Genomic DNA, 27,058 nt, shown 5'->3' with positions numbered 1-27,058 from the left:
GATTTAAATAAGACTGGAATATGAATAGGAGAGGCCTGAATAGAAAGATGAATAATAAAAAGTAAAAGTCAGTGACCACCATTTAAGCAGCTGAAAAAAATCAGAAGAAGGCGAATAATTCCAAAACTATATATATAAAAAAAAAGACCAACTGAAGAGTTGCTTAGATTTGTCCATTCTATAACATACTAAAAGTTAATGTTAAGGTGAACCACTCCTTTAAGTGAAATAGTGACTATTAATTGTGTTATATTTTTGTACCTTTAATTAGATGTGAAATACAGTAAAAGTTAAATAAGACACATACCCAATACTACATTTAAATTATGCATTATTTAATTGATATATTTAGAATGCCATTTGCAGATTTTTAAGCAAGTAATCTCAGACTTTAATATTGGGTGATATTGAAGCTATAGCGTATGGTGATTAATGTCTCTTGATAGCAGCCAGTCAACATCTTGTGTCATTCCTTCTTTCAGTGTTGGTGTTGACCTCCATGGGTCTGTTTTTGCTTACATGGATCTAATTAAAAAAATAAGACAAAGATAAATCCTGTTTGAGATATACCCACATTTCCAAGAATGTGTTTGCCCCTTGCATACAAAATGATATCAAGGTTGTGTAAAGGTTTATGCTAGGCCAAAAATTCCCCTGTTTGTCAGATATAATCTGTATTTCTACATTAATGTGTGATAAAAGGTGGCCTTTTTTTCCTTTTGAAGCTTTTTACTATATGTCATGGTTGTCTATCTTGATGCCCTCAAACCACATGTGGCCCTATGAGGTTTAATATTTCTGTGGCCTCCTTCTTATCTCGCAAGGGACCAAAATACAATTTATTGTAGATTGATGTGTAAGGGTTATTCAGGTTGTTGAAAGGCCCAGTTCTGTGGAGAGACCACCAAGGCCCTGGCGTAGAGCAGCAGGATTTTAGGGGGCGGCATGCTGCCCAACCACACGCACATTGGTTCAGAAACACTGGTGATACGCAGGAGATACAATCGTTTTTAAATTTCCTGGGTGCCAATCCCCATTGCTCCAGTCCCGATGATGAAAATGTTAGTGAAAAATCGGGAGGGGATTGGGGTGACGAAAGACAGTGGGCCTAGGGGCAGCTGTTATGTAAATTCGGCCCTAGTTGTCGCTCCCCTACACCTATCTCTATAATAGTGGTCTTGCTCCTTTAAAAATGGGTGTTGGTCTGGGCGAACTTACTCCTCTAAAAGCTGCAAACAGGGGAGAACTAAGCCTGTGAAAACAATGCTTAGCTCTTGTCAGCCTCTCCACTTATAAAAGTTATTGGCAGGAAGGATCAAGCCTGTGACTGAGACCAATGTCCAGGTCAGGAGACACCTTTCTCAAAAAATGCTACCAAGCAGGGAGGTGTCAACATATTAAAAATATGACTGGAGGCAAATAGTTAGGACATCCATTTGGGGTATACCTTGAAATGGTTTGGTGGCTTACCAAATTTATGATTGGAATTTTGTAACAAAAAAACTTTTGGAAAGTATAAACACTTGCACAGATAATAATAACTAATAAAACAGAGGAACAGTGAATGTGTTCAAACCCAGATCCTCTCCCCTGCTTGCGCTGCCCTGGCAAATATTTGAATTAAAGCTATGTGAGGCAACACAAACGCATGCTTGCTTGAGGGAGGGGCATATGTGTCAGGAGGGGGGCTCTGGTGGTCAGGAGGGGCCCTTCAAGTCAGAAGTCACTGGACCACTGCTGCCCCAGTCTGATGCTGTATGTATGTTTATTGAGACATTACCTTTAAGTGATTTTTTTATGCAAAAGTTAAGTCATTTCTTGTCTCAAACTCAGTCCAGTTTATCCTTATGTTTTTCAAATGATTTTATGTCACATTAAAAAAACAATTGTTTCATTACCTTGGCATTGTGGGACTGGCTTAGGGCAAGCTGAAAAACAAAAGAAAAAGAGATTGTAAATAAGTGGAAGTAACAAATAATAAAATAATCTGAATTTTCAGAAAAGCTGTGACTAATCTTCAAGTAAGCAAACCCAAAAATTGTCTTTTCTGTGCACTTCATAAGTGGCATAAGTGGTGTGCATGCAAAGTGGTGAGTGGGTCCAAGCAAGTAATGAATTATGTGTCTGCATACAAAACTCTTTGTTTGTTCCACAATTTCATTTCCCTTTTTGTTTATCGCGGACATGTGCATAAGGCAAAGGAAACACAGTTGCCTTAATGCTAAACTGCTTTTTAGTTTGCCAAGCAGGATCACACTTCCCAATGTGTTGCAGCTTTACAATTAGCTTTACAACATGGCTCTCAGGCTAAACTAAATTGCACAAATTCCTTCTATTAAGCAGTTATTTCATGCAATTCAGTTCCTTATATTTAAATACATAGCTAGGTTTCTGTATTGCTCAGTAAACCATTAGCTCTTCTATGAGATCAAATCTTAATTAAGCTAAATTACACTGTTTTATATATGTTATTATACTACTAGTATTACATGTACAGAGTGCATCTAGTTGAACTCTAATATTGCAGTTTAATCATGCCAAAGATGTTGATAGGGATGATAGGCATTTGGGCCTATCTAGCAGGTAAAGAAAGAGTGGAAGGAATATAATCTGTTCTGAACCTTTCTTAACATCACTTAACAAACATGTACTGACAATCGAAACAAACTAATTCACTTATATCACTATCTTGCTTTTAAATAAATCATTTAGCATAAAGCATTTTAGCGTATTTCATATTACATACACATTCGAAATATCAATACACTGAAGCTTCAAATCAGAACAGTAATAAGCATTATACTTACGATCCGGGCACTTCTGTGGTGGAGGGCATGGGTTACAGGGCTGTGGAGGGCATGGATTGCAGGGCTGTGGTGGGGCTTGGTCTTGGCATTTCTTCTGTTGACCTTTAACTCCAGACATGATTTGAAGTGCTAAACCCAAAGGATTGCAGGTTTCTAAAATGAACTCTAGAAGGTCTGATTGCTACTAAGCTGTTAGTGCTGAGTGTATTTATACAGAATGGAATGGGAGCAGTATGCAAATTAGAAACCAGGATAAAACTATTTTAAACATTTTGTAATTCACACTATTACACCCAAACTTGTGTCCATTTATATGTTGCGTTTGGAAGTGTTGCACGCCATGTCAAAGTTCTCATAGCATGACAACTCCTATTGTATTTCATATGAATCTGAATCATGCTCTCCTTCCCTTTCACAACCTGGTGCTATAATCAAGGAAGTTTTTAGTTATTCTTCTTGCAATTAAGTATTGCGTAATTAGGGCTGTCAGATCCAAACTTGTACTGCTAGTAGTGTTACAACACTATTGAGACATGAACAGTATTGGCACATATCCTTAATTTAGCTGGGTGTTGTAAAATCATATTAGATTCTTGGTAAGATATTATGACATAGTGGGGGTCATTTATCAGAACTGGGCGAATTTACCTATAGCAACCAATCAGTAATTAGCTTTTTAATGCCAGCTGTAAGTAGGGATGTAGCGAACCGCCGATAATGTGTTCGCGAACGCCGTTCGCGAACACCGGCAAAAAATGCGGACAGTTCGCGAACAGTTTGCGAACTTCGAACATCCGAAAATCGTTCGATTCGAACGATCGAAGGATTTTAATCGTTCGATCGCACGATTTTCGTTCGAATCGAATGATCGAAGCCATTCGATCGAATGATTTCATTCAATCCAATGGCTTCGATCGTTCGATTCGAACGAAAATCCTTCGATTTTAGCGATCGAATGGTCGAATGGTCGAACGATTTTGACGCGAACGCCTATAGGCGAACGTCGCGCGACGTTCGCGAACTTGCGGCGGACGCGAACAGCCGATGTTCGCGCGAACAAGTTCGCCGGCGAACAGTCCGCGACATCCCTAGCTGTAAGTAGAACAATGAATGCAGCAATCTGATTGGTTGCCATGGGTTACTGCCCATGGGCAAATTTGCCCAGTGTTGATAAATGACCCCCAGTGTGTATAAAAGCAACCTGAGTGAATCTCATTGGCTAATTACATGTAATATGTAGTTACTTTAAATGTTTTCATCCTTCTGTAATTGGTTAATTGTTCTTCTAGATGTTACAGAATCTAAACCAAAACCTTAAAATGGTAGTTTACCTTTATATTAACTTTTATAGTAATATTGTGAAACAATCACAATGTTTATGAAGAGTGAATGGGGGAGGCAGCTAGGCATCTCCCCTCCCATACCTGCCTTGCAGCCACCTAGTCTGCTCTCTACCACCTTGCTTGCACTCCTATCCAAGTAATAAATCACCTCTATAAACTTAATTTACCGGATTTCAAATACATCACTTTAAAGGGAAACTAAAGTCTAAAATAGAATAATACTATAAATGTTGTATTTTGTATACTAAACATAAACATGCACTTACTGCACCAGAAGCTTAATTAACAAATGATTTCTGTTTTCAAAGTTGGCTGCAGGGGTCATCATTTTGTAACTTTGTTAAACATCTTTGCAAGACCAAGACCATGCACATGCTCAGTGTGGTCTGGGCTTCAGTTGGGAGGTTAAGCTTAGGGATCGTCATTAATTATCAAAACAGCACAAGTCAAATAATATCTGCCACATAAGCCAATACAGCAAGACTGATTAATAATCAGAATATGCCGACTGCACTGGGTCACCGGAGCTCTCCCCTGCCGTTTAAAAGTATGATAGTTTCCCTGCAAAGCAGTTATTGACGTCTGAAGTTTCCTATCTGCAGCTGTCAGAGCAAGTAAAACGAATGGGAAATTACCTGCATACAGTCAGGTTTATTATAAAAAGGTACACATTTTTTAATTCCAAGTATATTGGAGATAGATTTCTTTTTCACTAAAGAAAGTAAAAATGGGATTTTATTTTTTTTACCTTTACATCCCCTTTAAGACTGCCTAAGATCAGTTTGTAACTACAGCAGACCCTAGGGGGTGGGTCGACCATAGGGGGTAAGCTGGCCAAAAGTAAGCTAGCAGGTTGGCCGGCTGAACAGGGATGGTGGCATAACTGCAAAAGATCAGCACACAGGCATGATGCTTGACAAAGGGGCGTGACTCTGAAACGTTGCACTCCGCACAATAAACGAGCAGGTATATCCTGCAACTTGAATGCCTGTGTGCCGATCTTTTTCTGTTCTATAGCATATGTGAGGCTGCCGGAGCCTCTAAGACTGTGCACCAGGCTGATCTGCATAAGGGTGTGCGCCTGTTCTACCTATTCTGGTATAACATAACTGCAAGCAACGGACCACAGTAGATTTTTTGGACAGGGAGCCCAGACACTTACAATACTTACTTACACCACTGTTTAAGGCAAGACACCCCTTGCTCATTTGATGATTTATATGTCCTAATTATATGCCCTTAATTTACTTTGTGCAAATTTGCATTAATAATTAATACATTAATAAATGCTTAATGCATAACGCATACCTGTAATAGAACTGGAAGCAAAGTGGGTGACTAAATTAACAAACATTTACAGGTTTTAATTGTATGAATGAAAAATTAATTATATAATCAATATTTATTGTAAAAGCACAATACAGCACCTTTATCAACATAAATGTAATGAGCAGGGTCTCATGCTTATTGCTTTAAAAGTATATTTTCATGCACTAAACAAAGCAAATAGTGAAATTCAAACCACTTTCCAGTTTCCTAGTTCTACCAGGTCACTGTTTAAAAATGAGAGATTAGTAAAACAAACTATCAGTATACAGATAGCCCTTTGATAGCTGCTCCTTATCCCAAAGACCAAGAAAGACTTATTGCTTAGCAAAGGGAGGGGATAATTTTTTTTTTATATAAAAAGAACAGGCAGAGTTCATTTGTCAACATTCCTATTTATTGTGCTGAGCAAATATGCAGTATGTTTAGGTGTATACTTTGCTACCTCACCCAGCATTTTATGGCCAAGCTCATCTTGGAAAGCTGCGTATTAACATGGACAGAGTTCAGTAACTGATAGCAACCAATCATCTTCAACCAGTATCTTACTTACCAGTGTGAAGCAATTTTCATTATATGTTACACCACAACAAAAACACAATGGAACAAAAAGTACTAACTTGTACCTGTAACTGGAAAAAGGTCAGAGAACCCTTCTCTTGAGGCAATACAATTGAAAAGACTAAATTAAGAAAAAGAAAAATTAATAAGTACCAGACTAACTGCACCTAACTTTGTGAAGGTATCTTAGAAAGGCAGACATTTACTAAGTGTAAAATTGTACAAGGTATTGTATAGTTATGCCAAAAATGTTGTAAAAGAATAGAAATTGAAAATATATTTTAAACGTGTGACACGCACCTCCTACATACCCAGGTTAAGTTAGGCAGTTTGGGGCTAGATTCAGTTCAGTGAGAAAAAGGTTTATCATGTGAAAGGTCATGGACAAGATTCAGTTTGAGATCCATTTTTTCTCCTCAAAATGAATCTCGTCCATGACTTTTCACGTGATAAACCTTTTTCTCACTGGATTGAATCTGGCCCTTGGTGTCAATGTGACCCTACTCTACTGTCAGACCATGGGCCAGATTCAAGTCAGTAACAAAAAGGTTTATGGACATGGACGAGATTCAATTTGAGATGCAATTTTATTCAGAAAAACGTAACTCAGAGTTGGGAAAACTCCAACTATGGGGAAAAACTGGAACTGAATTTGGAAAAAATATTTTTCTCCTTGAATTGAATCTCATACATGATTTTTCATGTGATAAACCAGGAGATAACTGCATTGTATCTGGCCCCATGAATGGTAAGCTGGAAATTTTGACAGATCATCCTGAAGTGGTTTTTGTATTATCTATTTCAGTTTCCCTTCCTGGTAGAAAAGAGTGTTGCAAGTTTATGAGGCTCTGGTGTCCCCCCCAGTGTTGCAAGTTTATGAGGCTCTGGTGTCCCACCCTTAGTAGATTTTTATTGCCATTTTATAATCATGGAGGAATTAGTTTTACCATTGCCTTGCTTACCCTGACAGTGTTGTTGGTGAAATGGGGTATAAAAACTTTCATTTTTAATGTGCATTCGTTTATATCATTTGTAGAAAACATCCTTTATTTTTTTCTTTGGTCCATATCATGAATGTATAGCTAACTTCAAGGGGTGGGTCATCTTTAAATTAACTGCTGGTATGATGTAGAGAGATAAATTCTGAGACAATTTGCAATTGGTTTTCATTTTTTATTATTTTGACTTATTTAACTTTTTATTCAGCGCCTCTCCAGTTGATCCAAGCAAGTAATGAATTATGTGTCTGCATACAAAACTCTTTGTTTGTTCCACAATGTCATTTCCGTTTTTTGTTTATTCCGGACATGTGCATAAGTGCAAAACGCAAAGGAAAAACAGTTGTCTTAATGCTAAACTGCTTTTTAGTTTGCCAAGCAGGATCACACTTCCCAACGTGTTGTAGCTTTACAATTAGCTTTACAATATGGCTTTCAGGCTGAACTAAATTGCACAAATTCCTTCTATTAAGCAGTAATTTCATGCCATCCAGTTCCTTATATTTAAATATATAGCTAGGTTTCTGTATTGCTCAGTAAACCATTAGCTCTTCTATGAGATCAAATCTTAATTAAGCTAAATTACACTGTTTTATATATGTTATGATACTACTAGTATTACATGTACAGAGTGCATCTAGTTGAACTCTAATATTGCAGTTTAATCATGCCAAAGATGTTGATAGGGATGATAGGCACTTTTATCTAGCAGGTAAAGAAAGAGTGGAAGGAATATAATCTGTTCTGAACCTTTCTTAACATCACTTAACAAACATGTACTGACAATTGAAAGAAACTAATTCACTTATATCACTATCTTGATTTTAAATAAATCATTTAGCATAAAGCATTTTAGTGTATTTCATATTACAATCACATTCGAAATATCAATACACTGAAGCTTTAAAGCAGAACAATAATAAGCATGATACAATTTTGGCACTTCTGTGGTGGAGGGCATGGGTTACAGGGCTGTGGAGGGCATGGATTGCAGGGCTGTGGTGGGGCTGGCTCTTGGCATTTCTTACATAGTAACATAGTAATATAGTAAGTAAGGTTGAAAAAAGACACACGTCCATCAAGTTCAAATTTTTTTTAAAAAAAATCTGCCTAACTGCCAGTTGATCCACAGGAAGGCAAAAAACCCATCTGAAGCCTCACCAATTTGCCTCAGAGGGGGAAAAAAATCCTTCCCGACTCCAAAATGGCAATCGGACCAGTCCCTGGGTCAACTTGGACTATGAGCTCCCATAACCCTGTATTCCCTCACTTGCTAAAAAGCTATCCAACCCCTTCTTAAAGCTATTGAATGTATCAGCCTGTACAACTGATTCAGGGAGAGAATTCCACATCTTCACAGCTCTCACTGTTAAAAACCCCTTCCGAATATTTAGGCAGAACCTCTTTTCTTCTAATCAGAATGGGTGACCTTGTGTCAGCTGGAAAGACCTACTGGTAAATAAAGCATTAGAGAGATTATTATATGATCCCCTTATATATTTATACATAGTTATCATATCCCCTTAAGCGACTCTTCTCCAGCGAGAACATTCCAAATTTGGCCAGTCTTTCCTCATAGCTAAGATTTTCCATACCTTTCACAAGCTTGGTTGCCCTTCTCTTCTCTGTACCTTCTCTAACACAATAATGTCATGTTTGAGTGATGGATACCAAAACTGAACGGCATATTCTAAATGGGGCCTTAAAAGTGCTCTATACTGTGGAAGAATGACCCCCCCTCCCACGACTCTATGCCCCTTTTAATACAGCTCAAGACCTTATTTGCCCTTGATGCCGCTGACATTGCTTGCTACAGCCAAGTTTATCATCTACAAGGACTCCAAGATCCTTTTCCATAATGGATTTGCCTAGTGCAGTCCCATTAAGGGTATAAGTGGCTTGGATATTTTTACATCCCAGGTGCATGACTTTGCATTTATCAACATTGAATCTCATTTGCCACTTAGCTGCCCAGATTGCCAGTTTGTCAAGATCGTGTTGCAAGGATGCCACATCTTGGATGGAATTAATTGGGCTGGATAGTTTTGTGTCATCTGCAAACACTGATACATTACTTACAACACCCTCCCCTAAGTCATTAATGAACAAGTTAAATAAAATTGGACCTAATACCGAGCCCTGGGGGACCCCACTAAGAACCTTACTCCAAGTAGAGAATGTACCATTAACAACCACCCTCTGTACCCGATCCTGTAGCCAGTTTCCTATCCATGTGCAAACAACTTCATTAAGCCCAATAGACCTTAGTTTAGAAAGCAGTCGTTTGTGGGGCACAGCAAAATCCAATAGATCACATCTACTGCCCCCCCCCCCACTGTCCAGCATCTTACTTACCTCTTCATAAAAAGCAATCAAATTTGTCTTACATGACCTATCCTTCATAAAGCCATGCTGATTGCTGCTCATAATGTTATTCACTAGGACAAAATTTTGAATGTGATCCCTTAACAAGCCTTCACATAATTTGCCCACCACCGATGTCAAGTTTACTGGCCTATAATTGCCAGGCTGAGAACGTAATCCCTTTTTAAATATTGGAATAACATCAGCTTTTCACCAATCCATAGGCACCATACCAGATGAAAGTGAATCTGAGAAAATCAGAAATAGGGGCTGGTCTAAAACTGAACTAAGGTCTCTTAGAACCCGGGGGTGTATGCCATCAGGCCCTGGAGCCTTGTTTACATTAATTTTTATTAAAGCTTTATGAATCGTATCCTGAGTCAGCAACTGACTAGATTGAGCTGAGCCATTAGTGCAGCTACAAGGTGAGCCTTGGAACTCAGCCTCCTCTATTGTATGCACTGAAGAAAAAAGATTATCTAAAAAAGCTGCAGAAACCCTAACCCAGGGGTGTCCAAACTATGGCCCGTGGGCCAAATGCGGCCCGCGATCCATTTATAATTGGCCCGCAGCAAATTCCGAAAGTATACCAGAATATGGGCCGCACACAGGGTCGGATTGGCCTGCCGGGGCACTTGCAGCGTGCGCTGCGTCTGCACGTAGGGTTTGATTGCGCAGCACCCCGTGACTCCTCTTCCTGATGTGACTGGCCAGAAGAAGGACCCGACTCCTGTAGAAAACATTGCGCTCATGCTTGGATGCACTCACACGCTCAGCACAGCAGGGAGCAGCGATGGTCCTGAGACGGCAGCATTTAAATATGATCAACATTTTGTTGCTTCCTAGCAGCCATCTTCCAAGTGCTGCCTGGACAGGAGGGAGGTCGGTAGTGTGAGTGAGAAGTGAAAGGGACAGGGGAGAGAATGGTGGAGGTGGGTGAAGGGGAGAGGTCCAGTATGAAGAGAAGGGAGAGTAAGAAGCAGCTAGGATGGGGAAGTGAAATTGCAGCAGGAGGTCAAGTGAGGTGTCTGGAAGGTATTAAAAAAGCAGGGCCCACATCCTATTGTTCCAATGGGGTTAAAAATCATTTGTAACAAAGCAACACAATATGGGCTCTTGGACAAATGTAACGGGCTACAAAGATTTGTACACAGCACAGAATACTATTTGGCCATGCCCTCGTTTGACACACCCAGGGTTGCTACTTTTTATTACTCATTTAGGGCCTAAATTGCTAGTTAGATACCTCGGAAGGGATATCGGTGTCAGGCTGAATGGTCGGCCCCGCACATTTTCACCTCTCCAAATCTGGCCCTCGTTGCAAAAAGTTTGGAGACCCCTGCCGTAACCCCACACAGGCAGTATGACTGCCCAATAGATCCCCCTCGAGGTAGAACTTATCCTCTTTCCTTGCCGGAAGCCCAGGCAATGAGAGTATATCAGGGAAAACCTTGATAGAGGGTTCATTAGGCCTTCTCGGCAGGCTTCTTTTTTGTTGGGAAAAAAGATGGTGGTCTTCGCCCTTGTATTGATTATAGGGGTCTTAACAAGATCACCATAAAGAATCACTATCCCCTTCCTCTGATTTCTGAATTATTCGACCAGTTTAAAGATGCCAAGATCTATTCCAAGCTTGATCTTAGAGGTGCTTATAACCTCATTCGTATCAGGGAAGGGGATGAGTGGAAAACAGCATTTAACACCAGGGACGGCCACTATGAATACTTAGTAATGCCATTTGGTCTCTGTAACGCCCCCGCAGTGTTTCAGGAATTTGTCAATGACATCTTCCGAGACCTGCTGGGTATATTCGTAGTGGTCTATCTTGACGATATTTTAATTTTCTCTTCTAACCTATGTGAACATCAAAATCATGTTCGTGAAGTCTTACGTAGGTTAAGAGAAAATCATCTTTATGCGAAACTTGAAAAGTGTACTTTTGAGGTTATTTCTGTTCGGTTTTTGGGTTTCAATATTTCCTGCAAGGGTCTAGAGATGGATCCAGGAAAGGTGAAAGCTGTACTGGATTGGACCCAACCTCTTTCTTTACGTGCAACCCAAAGGTTCCTAGGTTTCGCCAATTACTATCGTCAATTTATTAAGAACTTCTCCCTGTTAGTGGCTCCCATTACAAACTTGACTAAGAAGGGTGCTGATCCGAGCATTTGGCCCCCCCGAAGCTATCCAAGCCTTCGAATTCCTCAAAAAAGAGTTCAGTTCAGCCCCTATTCTATGGCACCCTGATACTATACTTCCTTTTATTGTTGAGGTAGATGCCTCAGAGGTTGGGGCAGGATGGTCCTTTCCCAAATGCATCCGATAACCAACAAAGTGTACCCCTGTGCTTTCTTCTCTAAGAAATTTTCGCCTGCTGAGGCAAACTATGGCATCGGTTATAGAGAATTGTTGGCTATCAAATGGACCTTTGAGAAATGGCGGTATCTGCTAAAGGGAGCAAAACATTTGATGACGGTCTTCACTGACCATAAAAATCTCCTGTATATAGAGTATATAGAGTTGGCCAAGTGACTAAATCCTATGCAGGCTAGATGGGCTTTGTTTTTCACCAGGTTTCATTTCTCTCTAACTTTTAGACCTGGTTCTAAAAACACTAAAGCAGATGCACTCTCTAGGAGTTTTGAATCCAGCCCCTCTGAATCTACCACTATCCTTCCTGGTGCATTAATTGTGGCAGCTCTGGAATCTGATCTAACTTCCTTAATATCTCCTGTTCAATCTTTTGCTCTTGTAGAAACTCCCTCTGGGAGATTATTTGTACCAGAATATTTTAGGGAGCACGTTTTGAGTGAGGTCCACAATTCTAAAATGGCAGGACATCCTGGCATCGCTAAGACTGTGTCACTTTTGTCCCGCAATGTATGGTGGCCCTCCTATAAACTGGATGCTAAAATTTTTGTTAATTCCTGTCCAGTTTGCCAGAGGTCTAAATCTTCCAGGAATCTGTCTCAGGGATTGTTAAATTTGCTACCCATCCCTGACAAACCTTGGTCCCATCTTTCAATGGACTTTATTGTTGATTTGCCCCCTTCTCAAGGAAAAACTGTGATTTGGGTAGTAGTGGATAGGTTTAGCAAAATGGGCCATTTTGTTTCCCTTCCACAGCTCCTTTCTGCCAAAACCTTGGCTGAATTGTTCATTTCTCACATTTTTAAGTTGCATTGTTTTCCGGTCAATATTTTTTCTGACAGAGGGGTTCAGTTTGTTTCGAAATTTTGGTGAGCATTCTGCTCTTTGGTTGGGATTGATTTATCTTTCTCTACCGCTTACCACCCCAAACCAACGGTCAAACTGAAAGGGTTAATCAGTCCCTTGAACAGTATCTGAAGTGTTATGTATCTGACAACCAAACCTCATGGGCTGAGTTGTTACCTTGGGTAGAGTTTGCCTACAATAATACTACTCATTTCTCCACTGCGGAATCTCTGTTCTTTATTGTCTATCTATGGTTTACATCCCAAAGCATTTTCCTTTTCTTGTTCTTTGTATTCTGTACCCTCTGTTAACTCCTCTGTCAAACAGTTTGCGAAAATTTGGTCTCAGGTGCACGACTCTCTTTCCGCAGCTACAGCCGCTCAGAAAAAAGCAGCTGATAGATCCCGTAGGGAGGCACCCAAATAAATATAAGGTTGGTGACTCTGTTTGGTTATCTACTAAAAACATCAAGCTTAAGGTCCCCTCTCTCAAGTGGAACCCAGGTATATTGGTCCATATCCCATCTCAGAAATAACTAATCCGTCCTCTGTCCGTCTTAAGTTACCAGTCAATTTTAAGATTTCTAATTCTTTTCACGTTTCCCTCCTGAAACCACCTTCACAGGTCCATCAACTGTCTGTTCCTCCCCCAGTGTTGGTAGAAGGTCAGTCTGAATTTGAGGTCCAAGAGCTCCTCGACTCCTCGAATTTGTATGTGGTAAGCTCCAGTATTTAGTTAAGTGGAAGGGCTTTGGTCCCGAGGAGAACTCTTGGGTTCTCAGTTAATGACATCAGGGCTGACCGTCTCAGGACACAATTCCACCAAAAGTTTCCTGAGAGACCTGGGGATCCAGTGCCCCCCCCAGAGGGGGGGGGTAATGTGATAAAAACTACTCACCCTGGTAGTCTAGTGGGGGGACGGCAGGGACGCCTGCTGCCCCCTCGGCGGGTACACCCGCCGCGTCAATCTTCAGCGCCACAGGCGCCAGTTCCTTAGGCCACGTGCTGCATGCCTCCTTGTGATTTAAAGGCGCAGGAATGGCCGAAATTTAAAAGGTATTTAAAGATACATTTTCTTTTTACACGCTGCCCGTGATAGGCTCTTGTTCCTGATGCTTTGTGAGCTTCTGTATTTTTGCATTCTGATTCTGATTCTGGTTTTGACCCCTGCCTGGCTATATCGACTATCCTGACCTCTATATTTGACCCTTGCCTGATTATCGACTACCCCTTCTGCTGTACACTCCTGTCTGATTGATTACCCGGTTTTGACCCTTGCCTGCCTGATTACGCTTTACATCTGCCTGCCTCGACCCGTCTATTCTGATGACGATTCTGGTTTCCTGTTTTGTACCGTGACCCTCAGTCTAAAGACTCTAGCTAACAGTCGTGCCCCATTGTCTATCCAGAACCTCTAGCCTTGCACCTCTCGTTTAAGTCCTGGTGGCATCCAAGTAGCTGAGGGCTCCTCCCGAGGCCAACGGCGGTCACACTACAAGTGAAGCACGAGCCGAGACCAGGGTGCTTGGCATTTGTTCTGGTGTTGGGTGCCAACCGTGACAGATTTAATATCATTTTAAATGACAACTATTTCTGTTCTGTGTTTTTAGCTGAAAACTTAATGCCCCAATCAATGCTCTGAATTGCATACATCAAGGCACTAAAATTAGCTTTTCTGAAATTCATGGTTTTTGTTGCCCCAGTGTATATTTGTTTATTGCACTAGACATGAAATCATATAACATTATGGTCACTATTACCCAGGGGTTCAATGACTTGCACATTTGCTATAAGTTCTGGGTCATTTGAGATCACTAAATCCAGAATAGCATTTTTTCTTGTTGGCTCCTCAACAACCTGTGCCATAAAATTGTCATGCAACAAGTTTATAAATCTGTTCCCATTAACTGATCTGGCAGTACTGTTGCTCCAGTCAATATCTGGGTAATTAAAATCCCCCATTATCATTACTTTACCCAAACTAGCAGCCTTTTCTATTTGCATGAGGAGCTTCGCCTCCTCCTCCTCACTTACATTAGAGGGTCTATAGCATACACCTACAATTAATTTGCTGGACTCTTTACAATTGGTAAAGAACTCCACCCACAAAACTTCTGCCCCCTCATTTTCTAACATAACCTCCTCCTTTTTATAAGCTTTTAAATCTGCCTAACAAACAGACATACCCCTCTTCCTTTTCTATTGCCTCTGTCCCTCCGAAACAAAGTATAGACACTGATATTTACTGCCCAGGCATGCGACTCATTCAGACATGTTTCAGCCACACCAATCACATCATATTTTCCCTCCAGCACCAGCACCTCCAGCTCTCCCATTTTACCAGTCAGACTCCTTGCATTTGCAAACATACATTTAATACTGGTACCATATTGAACATATGACATGTGGTCCTCCCTATCCTTAACAGTACCCCCAGCCAAATCTCCTCCCCCATTTTCCCTTTCTTTGCCCACTATTTCATCTAACCTGTCTTTCACTGAATCTTTTACTGAACCCCCCCCCCCCACCTAGTTTAAAATCTCCTCCAACCCTCTAGCCACCTTCTCTCCCAAAACAGCTGCACCATCATCATTGAGGTGCAGCCCATCCCTAGCAAAGAGCATGTAGCTGACTGAGAAATTAGCCCAGTTCTCCAAAAACCCTCCTCCCTACACCAATCTCTCAGCAACGCATTAATCTCCCTACGCTCCTGCTGTGTCCTTAGCGTTGCTCGTGGCTCAGGTAATATCTCTGAGAAAATTACCTCGGAAGTCCTCTGTTGACCTTTAACTCCAGACATGATTTGAAGTGCTAAACCCAAAGTATTGCAGGTCTCTAAAATTAACTCTCAGATGGTCTGATTGCTACTAAGCTGTTAGTGCTGAATGTATTTATACAGAATAGAATGGGAGCAGTATGCAAATTAGAAACCAGGATATTCCTTATCAAGATTGAAAAACTATTTTAAACTATTTAAAACATTTAGTAATTCATGCTATTATGCCCAAACTTGTGTCCATTTATATGTTGTGTTTGGAAGTGTTGCACACCATGTCAAAGTTCTCATAGCATAACAACTCCTATTGTATTTTATATGAATCTGAATCACGCTCTCAATCAAGGAAGTGTTTGGTTATTCTTGGTTATTCTTCTTGCAATTAATTATTTTATAATTATGCCTGTCAGACTCAAACTTGAACTGCTAGTAGTGTTACAACACTATAGTGACATGAACAGTATTGGCACATATCCTTAATTTAGCTGGGTGTTGTAAAATCACATTAGATACCTATTAGATAGCTATTACCTATAGCAACCAATCAGTGATTAGCTTTTTAATGCCAGCTGCAAGTAGAACAATGAATGCAGCAATCTGATTGGTTGCCATGGGTTACTGCCCATGGGCAAATTTGCCCAGTGTTGATAAATGACCCCCAGTGTGTATAAAAGCAACCTGAGTGAATCTCATTGGTTGATTACATGTAATATGTAGTTGCTTTAAATGTTTTCATCCTTCTGTATTTGCTTAATTGTTCTTCTAGATGTTACAGAATCTAAACCAAAATTTTAAAATGGTAGTTTACCTTTATATTAACTTTTATAGTAATATTGTGAAACAATCACAATGTTTATGAAGAGTGAATGGGGTAGGCAGCTAGGCATCTCCCCTCCCATACCTGCCTTGCAGCCACCAAGTCTGCTCTCTACCACCTTGTTTGCACTCCTATCCAAGTAATAAATCACCTCTATAAACGTAATTTACCGGATTTCAAATACATCACTTTATGGGGAACTAAAATAGAATAATGCTATAAATGTTGTATTTTGTATACTAAACATAAACATGCACTTACTGCACCAGAAGCCTAATTAAACAAATGATTTCTGTTTTCAAAGTTGGCTGCAGGGGTCATCATTTTGTAACTTTGTTAAACATCTTTGCAAGACCAAAACCATGCACATGCTCAGTGTGGTCTGGGCTTCAGTTGGGAGGTTAAAGGGATACTGTCATGGGAAAAAAAAAATTTTTCAAAATGAATCAGTTAATAGTGCTGCTCCAGCAGAATTCTGCATTGAAATCCATTTCTCAAAATAGCAAACAGATTTTTTTATATTCAATTTTGAAATCTGACATGGGGCTAGACATTTTGTCCATTTCCCAGCTGCCCCATGTCATGTGACTTGTGCCTGCACTTCAGGAGAGAAATGCTTTCTGGCAGGCTGCTGTTTTGCCTTCTCAATGTAACTGAATGTGTCCCAGTGGGACATGGGTTTTTACTATTGAGTGTTGTTCTTAGATCTACCAGGCAGCTGTTATCTTGTGTTAGGGAGCTGCTATCTGGTTACCTTCCCATTGTTCTTTTGTTTGGCTGCTGGGGGGGGGGGGAAAGGGAGGGGGTGATATTACTCTAACTTGCAGTACAGCAGTAAAGAGTGATTGAAGTTTATCAGAGCACAAGTCACATGACATGGGGCAGCTGGGAAATTGACAAAATGTCTAGCCCCATGTCAGATTTCAAAATTGAATATAAAAAAATCTGTTTGCTCTTTTGAGAAATGGATTTCAGTGCAGAATTCTGCTGGAGCAGCACTATTAACTGATTCATTTTGGAAAAATTTTTTTTTCCCATGACAGTATCCCTTTAAGCTTAGGGATCATCATAAATTATTAAAACAGCACAAGTCAAATAATATCTGCCACAGAAGCCGATACAGCAAGGCTGATTAATAATCAGAATATGCCGACTGCACTGGGTCACTGGAGCTCTCCCCTGCCGTTTAAAAGTATGATAGTTTCCCTGCATAGCAGTTATGGACGTCTGAAGTTTCCTGTCTGCAGCTGTCAGATGGGAAATTAACTGCATACAGTCAGGTTTATTATAAAAAGGTACACTTTTTTTAATTCCAAGTATATTGGAGATAGATTTCTTTTTCACTAAAATGGGATTTTATTTTTTTTACCTTTACATCCCCTTTAAGACTGCCTAAGATCAGTTTCGTAACTACAGCAGACCCTAGGGGGTGGGTCGACCATAGGGGGTAAGCTGGCCAAAAGTAAGCTAGCAGGTTGGCCGGCTGAACGGGGATGGTGGCATAACTGCAAAAGATCGGCACACAGGCATGATGCTTGACAAGGGGGCGTGACCCCAAAACGTTGCATTCTGCACAATAAATGAGCAGGTATATCCTGCAACTTGAATGCCTGTGTGCCAATTTTTTTCTGTTCTATAGCATATGTGAGGCTGCCGGAGCCTCTAAGACTGTGCACCAGGCTGATCTGCATAAGGGTCTGCACCTGTTCTACCTATTCTGGTATAACATAACTGCAAGCAATGGACCTCCAGTAGATTTTTTTGAAGGGGAGCCCGGACACTTACAATACTTACTTACGCCACTGACAAAAACACAATGGAACAAAAAGTACTAACTTCTGGAAAAAGGTCAGAGAACCCTTCTCTTGAGGCAATACAATTGAAAAAACTAAAAAAGTTTTGAAAAGAAACATGGGGCTGTGCTAGTGTTGCACAGAAAAATTAATAAGTACCAGACTAACTGCACCTAACTTTGTGGTGGTATCTTAGAAAGGCAGACATTTAAGTCTAAAATTGTACATTGTATTGTATAGCTATGCAAAAAAATGTTGTAATAGAATAGAAATTGAAAACATATTTTAAACGTGTGACACGCATCTCCTACATACCCAGGTTAAATTAGGCAGTTTGGGGCCAGATTCAGTTCAGTGAGAAAAAGGTTTATCATGTGAAAGGTCATGGACAAGATTCAGTTTGAGATCCAATTCAATTCAGAAAAACATATCTCATGGTTTATCACGTTAAAACTCTACTGAAGTCTATTAGGAAAAAAAATTTTCTCCCAAAATGAATCTCGTCCATGACTTTTCACATAATAAACCTTTTTCTCACTGGATTGAATCTGGCCCTGTCAGACCATGGGCCAGATTCAAGTCAGTAACAAAAAGGTTTATCACGTGAAAAGTCATGGACGAGATTCAATTTGAGATGCAATTTTATTCAGAAAAATGTAACTCAGAGTTGTGAAAACTCCAACTATGGGGAAAAACTGGAACTGAATTTGGAAAAAATATTTTTCTCCTTGAATTGAATCTCATACATGATTTTTCATGTGATAAACCAGGAGATAACTGCATTGTATCTGGCCCCATGAATGGTAAGCTGGAAATTTTGACAGATCATCCTGAAGTGGTTTTTGTATTATCTATTTCAGTTTCCCTTCCTGGTAGAAAAGAGTGTTGCAAGTTTATGAGGCTCTGGTGTCACACCCTTAGTAGATTTGTTATTGCCATCTTATAATTATGGAGGAATTAGTTTTACCATTGCCTTACTTACCCTGACAATGTTGCTGGTGAAATGGGGTATAAAACCTTTCATTTTTAATGTGCATTTTGTTTATATCATTTGTAGAAAACATCCTTTATTTTTTTCTTTGGTTCACATCATGAATGTGAACCAAAAAAATTAACGTAAAGAGGTGGGTCACCTTTAAATTAACTGCTAGTATGATGTAGAGGGATAAATTCTGAGACAATTTGCAATTGGTTTTAATTTTTTATTATTTTTGATTTATTTAACTTTTTATTCAGCGCCTCTCCAGTTTGCCATTTCCGCAACCTGTTTGCCCAGCAACCCTAGCAACCATTGATTTGAATAAGAGACTTGAATATGAATAGGAGACGCCTGAATAGAAGATGAATAATAAAAAGTAAAAGTCAGTGACCCCCATTTAAGCAGCTGAAAAGAGTCAGAAGAAGGCAAATAATTCCAAAACTATAAAAAATACATAAATAAGACCGACTGAAAAGTTGCTTAGATTTGTCCATTCTATGACATACTAAAAGTTAACGTTAAAGGGGTTGTTCACCTTCAATGTACAAATCTTATGAAACCACTAACAATGCTCTCAATGTGTTAGAAAAACCATTTTCCATAACAAAAAGTAAAAATGCCATTGTAAAAGCTAATTTCTATACCTATTAACTCAGCCCTTCTCCTGTCTCTCTGACCAGTTTTCTGAAGTGATGGGAGTGGCCTATTTTGAACCTGACACACCAAGAACTTCCTATATGATGACATCATCATGCCCAGGCTTTGCCCTTACTTGTTTCCTATTGGATGTTGATACTGCCCTCCTCCTAGTAATTTATTGGTTGCTTGTGAACTGTAACCAGTCACATAATTTGAATGGTCATTGGTTGATTACTCAATTGTAATGGCAGAGGTTAACAGACGCAGCAGATAAACAAAGCTGCCTTGCAACAAACAATCACACAGCCATGCAGACAAATACTGCAGAAAAGAAAGGAGCAACATTGTTTGGCAACCTTTGGCATTAAGCATAATGTCAGTTATTTACAAAATTGCAACAAAACCAGCAGTGACTTGCTTAGAAACGTATGTAACTTACACATCTAGCAGGGACAGTAGGGCTGCCACCTCACCCTTTTAAAACCAAACACATATGAAATCCACAGCCTGCATGGCTAATTATCAACTCATTTAGATGCTGCAGACTGAACTGATTTCTGTGCAGCCATGTATCATGCATCTAAATGAATTGCTAATTAGCCATGCAGGCTGTGGATTTCATATGTGTTTGGTTTTAAAAGGGTGAGGTGGCAGCCCTAAGTGACAGGCAGAGCAGTGATGAGGGCAGGTACGTTTTTTGAACATTTTGTGTGCTCTCCCGGGGGGGGGGGGGGGGCGGTAATTTACCTAGGAAAAAGATACCTTTTTTAAGTGTTCCACTTCTGGAACAAGATTTAGAGCTCTAAATACCAAAAAATGAAAAAGTTATATTTTTCATGATATAGGGATCTATACCAGAAAAATATTTTACCTTTTTTATGAGGTAAATACACAAAATAATACATGGACCCCCCCCCCCCAAAAAAATAATATATTTCTGGAAAGTACAAGTGTCATCTCCCATAGTAGCCATTATAATCCAATAATTCAAATTTTTAAAAATGATTTCTTTTTCCTGTGTAATAATAAAACAGTAGCTTGTACTTGATCCCAAAGATATAATTAATCCTTATTGGAAGCAAAACCAGCCTATTGGCTTTATTTAGTGTTTACACCATTTTCTAGTACTAAGATCCAAATTACAGAAAGATCTGCTATCCGGAAGACCCCAGGTTGCAAGCATTCTGTATAACAGATGCCATACCTGTACCTTGTACTTGATCCCAACTAAGATATAATTAATCCTTATTGGAGGCAAAACCAGCCTATTGGATTTATTTAATGTTTACATGATTTTCTAGTAGACTTAAGGTATGAAGATCCAAATTATGGAAAGATCCATTATCCAGAAAACTCCAGGTCCCGAGCACCTTGATACCCCCATCTGTTGAAGTCTCTGCAGCACAAGCCCACACTCCCCCTCCCTCTCACAAACTTGTAACAGTTTCTCTTCAGTACCTGAATGCTGCTCAAATTCCCCAGCACAGCCAGCACAGGAAGCAGTGGCAGATTGACAGCAGACATAGCCAATAGGAGTTAAGTTAGCTGCCAGTACAATGTGTGATGTCATATAAGGAAGAGGAAGTGAACACTGTAGTGTTTTTGGGGGTCAGTGACCCCCTCCCAGCACAGGGTCTGTGTGGAACTGAAGGATTAGTACAGGGACACTTCTGAGGTGAATATCTCTTGAACTCTACTTTTTCTGTTAATTATTTCTATGGAAAAGTTTGTTCTATTCATGTTAACTGTTAGATTTGTCAATTTGTTACAAAGGTGAACAACCCCTTTAAGGTGAACCACCCCTTTAAGTGAAATAGTGACTATTAATTGTGTACTATGTCATATTTTCGTACCTGGAATACAGTAAAAGTTGAATAAGACACATACTCAATAATAGATTTAAATGGTGCATTATTTAATTGATATATTTAGAATGCCATTTGCAGATTTTTACGCAAGTAATCTCAGACTTTAATATTGGGTGATATTGAAGCTATAGAGTATGGTGATTAATGTCTCTTCATAGCAGCCAGTCAACAACTTGCGTCATTGCTTCTTTCAGTGTTGGTGTTGGCCTCCATGGGTCTGATGTGGCTTACATGGATCTAATTAAAAAAATAAGACAAAGATGAATCCTGTTTGAGATATACCCACATTTCCAAGACTGTGTTTGCCCCTTGCACACAAAATGATATCATGATTGTGTAAAGGTTTATGCTAGGTCAAAACTTCCCCTGTTTGTCAGATATAATCTGTATTTCTATATAAATGTGTGATAAAAAGAGGCCTTTTTTTTCCTTTTGAAGCTTGTTACTGTATGTCATGGCTGTCCATCATGATGCCCTCAAACCACATGTGGCCCTATGAGGTCTAATATTTCTGTGGCCTCCTTCTTACCTCACAATGGTTTTTTTTACCTTCTAAGAGACCAAAATACAATTTATTGTAGATTGATGTGTAAGGGTTATTGAGTTTGTTGCCAGGCCCAGATCTGTGGAGAGACCACCAAGGATTTTAGGGGGCGGCATGCTGCCCAAACACACCCACATTGGTTCAGAAACACTGGTGATACGCAGGAGATACAATCATTTTTAAATTTCCTGGGTGCCAATCCCCATTGCTCCAGTCCCAATGATGAAAATTTGAGTGAAAAATAGGGAGAGGATTGGGGTGGCGAAAGACAGTGGGCCTAGGGGCAGTTGTCATGTAAATCTGGCCCTGGTTGTCGCTCCCCCACACCTATCTCTTTAATAGTGGTCTTGCTCCTTTAAAAATGGGTGTTGGTCGGGGCGAACTCTCTCCTCTAAAAGCTGCAAACAGGGGAGAACTAAGCCTGTGAAAACAATGCTTAGCTCTTGTCAGCCTCTCCACATATAAAAGCTATTGACAGGAAGGATCAAGCCTGTGACTGAGACCAATGTCCAGATCAAGAGACACCTTTCTCAAAAAATTCTACCAAGCAGGGAGGTGTCAACATATGAAAAATATGACAAATAGTTAGGACATCCATATGGGGTATACCTTGAAGTGGTTTGGTGGCTTACCAAATTTATGATTGGAATTTTGTAACAAAAAAACTTTTAGAAAGTATAAACACTTGCACAGATAATAATAAATAATAAAACAGAGGAACAGTGAATGTGTTCAAACCCAGATCCTCTCCCCTGCTTGCGCTGCCCTGGCAAATATTTGAATTAAAGCTATGTGAGGCAAACGCATGCTTGCTTGAGGGAAGGCATATGTGTCAGGAGGGGGGCTCTGGTGGTCAGGAGGGGCCCTTCAAGTCAGAAGTCAGTGGGCCACTGCTGCCCCAGTCTGATGCTGTATGTATGTTTATTGAGACATTACCTATAAGTGATTTTTGATGCAAAAGTTAAATCATTTCTTGTCTCAAACTAAGTCCAGTTTATGCTCATGTTTTTCAAATGATTTTATGTCACATTAAAAAAAATGTTTGCTTCATTACCTTGGCATTGTGGGACTGGCTTAGGGCAAGCTGAAAAACAAAAGAAAAAGATATTGTAAATAAGTGGAAGCAACACGTAATAAAAGAATCTGCATTTTCAGAAAAGCTGTGATTAATCTTCAAGTAAGCAAACCCAAAAATGGTCTTTTCTGTGCACTTCATAAGTGGCATAAGTGGTGTGCATGCAAAGTGGTGAGTGGGTTCATGCAAGTAATGAATTATGTGTCTGCATACAAAACTCTTTGTTTGTTCCACAATTTCATTTCCCTTTTTGTTTATCGCGGACATGTGCATAAATGCAAAACGCAAAGGAAACATAGTCTTAATGTTAAACTGCTTTTTAGTTTGCCACCAGGATCACACTTCCCAATGTGTTGCAGCTTTACAATTGGCTTTACAATATAGCTCTCAGGCTAAACTAAATTGTATAAATTCCTTCTAATAAGCAGTTATGTCATGCCATTCAGTTCCTTATATTTAAATACATAGCTAGGTTTCTGTATTGCTCAGTAAACCATTAGCTCTTCTATGAGATCAAATCTTAATTAAGCTAAATTACACTGTTTTATATATGTTATGATACTACTAGTATTACATGTACAGAGTGCACCTAGTTGAACTCTAATATTGCAGTTTAAACATGGCAAAGATGTTGATAGGGATGATAGCCACTTTTATCTAGCAGGTAAAGAAAGAGTGGAAGGAATATAATCTGTTCTGAACCTTTCTTAACAACACTGAACAAACATGTACTGACAATTGAAAGAAACTGATTCACTTATATCACTATCACTATTTGAAATAAATCATTTAGCATAAAGCATTTTAGCGTAGTTCATATTACATACACATTCGAAATATCAATAAACTGAAGCTTCAAAGCAGAAAAGTAATAAGCATGATACTTACGATCCGGGCACTTCTGTGGGGGAGGGCATGGGTTACAGGGCTGTGGAGGGCATGGATTGCAGGGCTGTGGTGGGGCTGGCTCTTGGCATTTCTTCTGTTGACCTTTAACTCCAGACATGATTTGAAGTGCTAAACCCAAAGGATTGCAGGTTTCTAAAATGAACTCTAGAAGGTCTGATTGCTACTAAACTGTTAGTGCTGAGTGTATTTATACAGAATGGAATGGGAGCAGTATGCAAATTAGAAACCAGGATATTCCTTATCAGGATTGAAAAACTATTTTAATATTCCTAAATATGGAAAAGAATGAGAATCATTTGAATATAATTATGTTGTTGTCTCTCTTTAGGCAAAGGTGTGTCTTTAACACAGGGTGTGTTCTATGTCTGCAGTGTAGGTGTTGAAAGAAATCATTAATGTCAAAAGAATGCTATTCAATCTGTATAGATACAAAAAGTAAATTCAACATGAAAATATTTAAAGTGTAAAGGTGCCTCCATGGCAACAATGACAATATATTAGGTTCTTTATAATAGAAATGATGTAGTACACTCATGGGATCTATTGGTCTTAAAAGTTTGAACTGGTAATGTGATTTCCTTACATGTGCTGACACAATGTTTGACTGGTTTGCTTTTAATCTGTAATAAATGACAGCACTCTCAACAGGCTAAATCTATGCTAATAGTAGACAATGGATATTTAGCTTCTATATTTTTAACTACTCTTAAAGCGTGCATTTCCCCATTAAAAAAGGCCAGTTTTAGGAGAAAACAAAAGAGTTCTGAAGCATTCCAGATAACAGATTCAACACATGTAGTAGAAATGAGGGCCACCATCAATCTAAAGGACATCTAAGGACAACTATGGGATATTTTATCTGGAAAATTATTATCTACAAAGTACAACCATTTCACAGTGTGCTTATTTTTTTTTTGCTAATTCGCTTTCTGGATGCTATGCAGAATGTTAATCATGTCATTACTCTTGTAACCTCCATGACTGGTTTATGCAATGCCATTTTCCAGACATTACAAGAAGAAGCCACATCATAAACTCTTATTAAGCAATGCATACCTCATAGTTTCAGCCAACAGAAATAGTAATTATGTTGGCTTTGAAGAAGCCAACATATTGATCTACTAGTTCAGCTCGTTCTTATTCTTATTATGTTGGCTTTGAAAAAGCCAACATCTTGATCTACTAGTTCAGCTCGTTCTTATTCTTCTTATTATGTTGGCTTTGAAGAAGCCAACATATTGATCTACAAGTTCAGCTCGTTCTTATTCTTCTTATTATGTTGGCTTTGAAGAAGCTCGTTCTTATTCTTCTTCTTATTATTATTATTAGCGCCCCCCCCCATTTTCTAAACGCTACTCCTCCTACAGTTTTAGGGGTACAAGCGCCAAACTTTCCACACCTATTCGCCTTATAGCAAAGTACGTTGCTTGTGCTTTAGTAAGCGATCCCACCCACTGCGCCCGTGCGGTGGACCACCGAAGACGCCTTTTTTTGTATTGACTTTAACAGGGAAAATTTTCAAATTGCTGCCGCTCGTACAGTTTTGAAGCTACACTCCCCAAACTCGGACCGCATATTGTTGGTGCCACCCCGAATAAAAATATATATTTTAGGGGGGCACCCCAAAGTGGGCGGAGCTACCAACAGCCAATGAAATTTTAGCAATTTTCTAAACGCTACTCCTCCCAGAGTTTTAGGAGTACAATTATGAAACTTTGCACACTTGTTGGGCTCATACCCGAATAGGTTGCTTGTGCTCTGTTAAGCAATCCCACCCTCCGTGGCCCTGTGGCGGCCCCCCAAAGACCCCATTTTTTCCCATAGACTTTCATTGGAAAATTTGAAACTTTTGCCACTCGTACAGCATTAAAGTTACACTCACCAAACTTGGGTCACTTAGTCATGGGGTCAACCTGAAAAGTTCTGTCACATTTTGGGGACTCCAAAAAGTGGGGGGAGCAAGAAACAGCCAATCAGATCTTACCTATTGACTTCAATGAGAAAATGTCAAACACTGTCATTCCCACAGTGTTAAAGCCAGAGACCCAAAACTTGGCACCATGGGTCACTGGGGTTAAAATTTTGAAAAGTGGGCGGAGTCTACCACAGCCAATCAAATATTAGCCATTTGTTTCAATGGGAAAAGTTAAAACTGTTGCCGCTCTTAGATTGTTCATTGGAGGGTCCTCAAACTTGGCACAGTTGGTCACTGGAGGACCGGGATCAAAATCTGGAAAAGTGGGTGGAGCCAAAAACAACCAATCAGATTTCTTTGATGATTTAAATGGGAAAAATTTAAATTGCTGCCATTTGCACGTTATTGATGTCATGGACCTCGAATATCACAAATGTGGTCACTGGGTGTTTGCACTTCAAAGTTAGGAAAAGTGGGTGGAGCCACCAACAACTAATCAAATGTCATTCATTGATTTTCAATAGAAAAACATAAAATTGCTGCCATTTCTACATGTTAAATGTCATGATTCCGAAACCTTAAAGTGTTAGTCACTTGGTGACTCTGGTTCAGAATTAGGAAAAAAAAGGGGGCGGGGAAACAACAGCCAATCGGATTTCAGCCATTGACCTTAATGAAAAAGCCAAATTGCTGCTATTATTACAGCGTCCATGCCAAGTGTCCCAAACTCAGCGCAATTACTCACTGGGTGACTGTGGTCAAAATTTAGGAAAAGTGGGCGGAGCCAATAACAGCCAATCATATTTTACCTATTGACTTCAATGTAAAAGTTTCAAATACTGCCATTCTCACAGTTTTAAAGCCAGAGGCCCCAAACTTGGTACAGACCATGACTGGGTGACTGGGGTTAAAATTTGGAAAACTGGGAGCTTAAAACAGCCAATCAAATGTTACCTATTGCTAATCAATGTCAATATATAAGTTGCTGCCATTCTTTCACAGTTAATGGCAGGGACATCAAACTTGGCACAGTCGGTCACAGGGGGACTGGGAATCAAATTTTAAAAGTGGGTGGAGCCAAAAACAGGTTTTTTGATTGATTTTAATGGTACAATTTGATCTGCTTCAATTT

General features: G+C 39.6%; 2 long non-coding RNA genes across 2 annotated transcripts; both read right to left on the bottom strand.

The window, feature by feature from the left end:
- Positions 1-314: 314 nt before the first annotated feature.
- LOC108703361 lies at positions 315-3,003 on the bottom strand. The gene is made up of 3 exons (XR_001933448.2): positions 2,808-3,003; positions 1,899-1,928; positions 315-525 (listed from the first exon to the last, which is right to left on the bottom strand). It is a non-coding gene; the product is annotated as an uncharacterized LOC108703361 (long non-coding RNA).
- An 18,506-nt stretch (positions 3,004-21,509) lies between these two features.
- LOC108703364 lies at positions 21,510-24,150 on the bottom strand. The gene is made up of 3 exons (XR_001933452.2): positions 23,991-24,150; positions 23,082-23,111; positions 21,510-21,720 (listed from the first exon to the last, which is right to left on the bottom strand). It is a non-coding gene; the product is annotated as an uncharacterized LOC108703364 (long non-coding RNA).
- Between the last annotated feature and the right edge of the window lie 2,908 nt (positions 24,151-27,058).

The sequence above is a fragment of the Xenopus laevis genome, chromosome 7S (assembly GCF_017654675.1).
Source record: "Xenopus laevis strain J_2021 chromosome 7S, Xenopus_laevis_v10.1, whole genome shotgun sequence".
In the NCBI taxonomy this organism is placed as follows: domain Eukaryota; kingdom Metazoa; phylum Chordata; class Amphibia; order Anura; family Pipidae; genus Xenopus; species Xenopus laevis.
Note: the sequence above shows the minus strand (reverse complement) of the source record. Positions and strands in the feature narration are given on the sequence as shown.